At 41.3% G+C, this 3,388-nt stretch overlaps 1 pseudogene; it reads right to left on the reverse strand.

Annotated features, from left to right (window-relative positions):
- Window positions 1-2,023: 2,023 nt before the first annotated feature.
- LOC133995647 (heat shock protein 30-like) lies at window positions 2,024-2,660 on the reverse strand (annotated as a pseudogene).
- Window positions 2,661-3,388: the final 728 nt, after the last annotated feature.

Here is a 3,388-nt window from a genome sequence, read left to right on the forward strand (position 1 = left end):
GCTGTCTGCTTCAAACACACCCTGTTGATTAAGAGTCAATTAAATTGTCTGAGACGACGGGTAAATGAGTGGAAGGGGTTTGGAGGGGAAAATGTGGAGGGAGTGGATGTGACAGAGGGAGGTGAACATTTTAGTGAAGCAAGAGAAGGATGATAGGAGGACGGGGGGATGGGAGAATAATGGCCCAGGAGGAAAGAAGAAATGAAAGAGTTGGTAAACGTTCCCATGTGTTGCCGGCGTCCAAATGGAACTCAGCATCTTGTAGGAGAAGTGAAGAGATGAAAGCAAAGGATACTGAGTAAAGCTGGATGTCATGGCGACGCCCAACCAAGCTGTGAAAGAGGGACAGGAGAGGAGGAGATTTGATAGGTTGAAGTAGCAAAAATGATGAGGAGTTAGAAGAATGTGAGGGAGGTGAAGGAAGTTATAATTAGAGAGGAGAGGATAGGAGATGAAAACATGAATTCAACTTGGGGAAGAATGGAGGAATGAAGAGTAGGGCACCTGCTCATATTTAAAGACTCAGTGAATAAAGCCTACTGTCAGCACTGCCCAGAAAAACAATGAGCAGCTCCACAAACAGAAATAAAACAAAAGCTGAGTGAGTCCCAAAATTTCTCTCCTCCTCCGCCCCTGTGTTGCCACGTTTACGGGACAATCCGTCTATTCTTGGGAAAGAAAAGCCCTGACAGCCAGGCGGGAGCCAGGGAGAGACCAGGCACCCATGGTATAACTGCTGACAATAACTTGTAAACAACTTAGAGAAAGGGGGAAAAAAAGAGGGGAAAAAAACAGGCAAGGTCATTAATTCTGCTTCATTGTGCAATGTTACTTGAACTAATATTGTTTTTTGTGACTTGGTGACGACAGAGTGATTTGGGTCCCAGGAGAGTTGAGTTATATTTAAATATCCTATTCCAGTTGTTCCAGAACACTTTTCGGTTGTGGCCCCTTAAAAGTGAAACTCTTCTTGTGAGCCCTCATTGCTGGTTGCATGAGTCCAAGAGCTGTGAGACATTCAACAAGTAATTTTTAATTCATGCAATCTTTGACATTAATCATCTATTGCAGCTCATTGTTAACTATAACTAAAGAGTTTTCTGTGATGTCACAAAAAATGTCATCATCATATTAATTATTTGCTTATATTCAAAGGATGTTTTTACATGAAAACAATGGAAATGGAGGCAGCACTTTCTCCTCATCATCAAAAGAATCGCAGATTATGATTCCTTCACTCACCTTGCACTTTACTTATGTTTGATGGGTGATTAGATGCAGAATAATAGACAGTATATCATATATATATCTTACAGTAAATACAGTGCACATGCGTTTTTAGATAAGCCTGTCATCCCTGCAGACTGTCATCAGATTGCAGATAGTCATAAGTCATAAGAAACTTATATTTTATCATATACTTAAAAAATAAAGAAAGAAAGAAAATAAATCTAAAATGACCCATAGGGATCTGTATTGCCCTTTTATCAGATTGTTTTGTGTGAGGAATTTCCTTATTGCATATAAAGGCCAGAGTGACAGATTGGAGTTCTCATGACAATAATTACCAGGCCTGTTTGCTGGTCTAAATATGACATCTAGTGGATGTTTCTTGGTTGGTGCACCCAGTCTGTTCTCATAATTCTTCTAACAGACAGGGAATAAGAAAATAATTGCAATTGGAAATTCTATCAGAAGATTCCCTGTATTTAGGTAAAAGTAAACGTTTTAATTCAATCACATTGTGTAGTAAGAGCAAGATCAATCTTATACAGATACGACTTACTAGCCTCTGAGTCATACTGTAACATACGGCAAGGTCTTAACATTGTTTTTTCTAGGTATGAAATGCACAAATTTAGTTTAACTTTTGGCAAAAAGTCATGGAATAAAATGGGGCAACACTGTTCATTGACATTCACTAGTTGTTGTCAATTATAAAAACACATATATGATTCTAATTTAAATATGGTATTAAACACATTTAATATAAATTGACACAGGGACATGTTATACAGTTAAGTCAATCAGTGCATTTTTTCAGGTTTGTCCTGTGTGTTGTTGTCTCTGTGCTGCTGTCTTCTGTCTGTGAACTCAGCCTGCTGTGTTTTCTCCTCCAAGCTCATCTTGATGGGCAGCTCTCCCTCAGTGTATTCAACACACAGAGCTTTGGCTGCCTGGATGTGGAGCTTCCCATCTGGAGCCAGGTAGCAGGTGACAGCTTCATGGTTCAGCTCTTCAGGCAGATCAAACTCATGTCTGACCTCCTGACATCTGTAAGAGTAGGAGCCTTTCCCATCCTCCTGCTTCTTCTCTGTCTTCCCACTGACTCTCAGCTTGTTTCCCACCTGCCTGACAGACAGCTCCTCTGGGGAAAAGCCTTGAGTGTCCAGGGTCAGGCCAAAGTTCTCTCCCTCTTTCTCCAGCTGGTAGGAGACTGGTTGCTTGGCCTCACTGGTTTGGAAAGGCTCTGTTCCCTCCAGGATCTTGTGTTGAAGTTTGTCCATCAACTCTAGACTGCTGTGCACCTCCTGGAGGTTTCTCTGCAGTAGATACTGCTGGTAGAGCAGAGGTTTGACCTCTTGCCACAGACTGCATACAGGCCAGTGGAAGTCCACGGATGGACTGAGGGCAGACTGGAATCCATGAGAGCACAGCATCTTCAGTGTGTGTTGAGTCCTCTTGTTGTGAGATGAAAAACTGTTAAAGTGTCTGTTGTCTTCTATGTTGGTTGTGTTGTTTTCTGTCTCATCGGTGAGAGTGTCCCAGCTTTTATATTCTAACTTCAGGAACTGTCTTGTCATTACCACAGCTCTCCACTGGGTAGACTGGGTACCTCCCTGCCTGAGGTAATTTCATGTTAAACTTTACCAGCAAAAAGTCCAAATTTGCTGGGAATTTCCTGCAGCCCTCACTTTTATTACACTAACCTCTGGGGAATGTATTTTCTCTGAGGGCGTTCTTTCAGACAAAATCCTCTCAAACACAAGTCTGTCTATTGTGCATCTATTCTGGAGGTTCTTGACATGAAAAAGTTTGAGATTGCCTGGTTTGTCAAAATCCCAATAGTGCTGGATTTGTATAGCTTCCATATATGTCTATTGCTTACTATGTCGTCTGGGAAACAGGGCAAAAATGGACGTTATGCATGAGCTTATCCAAATGTTCCTTATCCAGGTATACATTATCCAGGTGCAAAGTAAAAAATAATTTCTCAGCTGTGCCACCACCACATAACCACATGCATTAACTGAATCATAACTGTAGACACACACCCTTTCATCAGAAATGCAATTTTTTTTTGTGTTCAATCCTTGACTGTATAACATGCACAGAGCTTCCAGATGTGAAAGTTGAAGCCAATGTAGACTTGGCATTTCAAAGCTGC

This window comes from Scomber scombrus, chromosome 15 (assembly GCF_963691925.1).
Source record: "Scomber scombrus chromosome 15, fScoSco1.1, whole genome shotgun sequence".
NCBI lineage: Eukaryota > Metazoa > Chordata > Actinopteri > Scombriformes > Scombridae > Scomber > Scomber scombrus.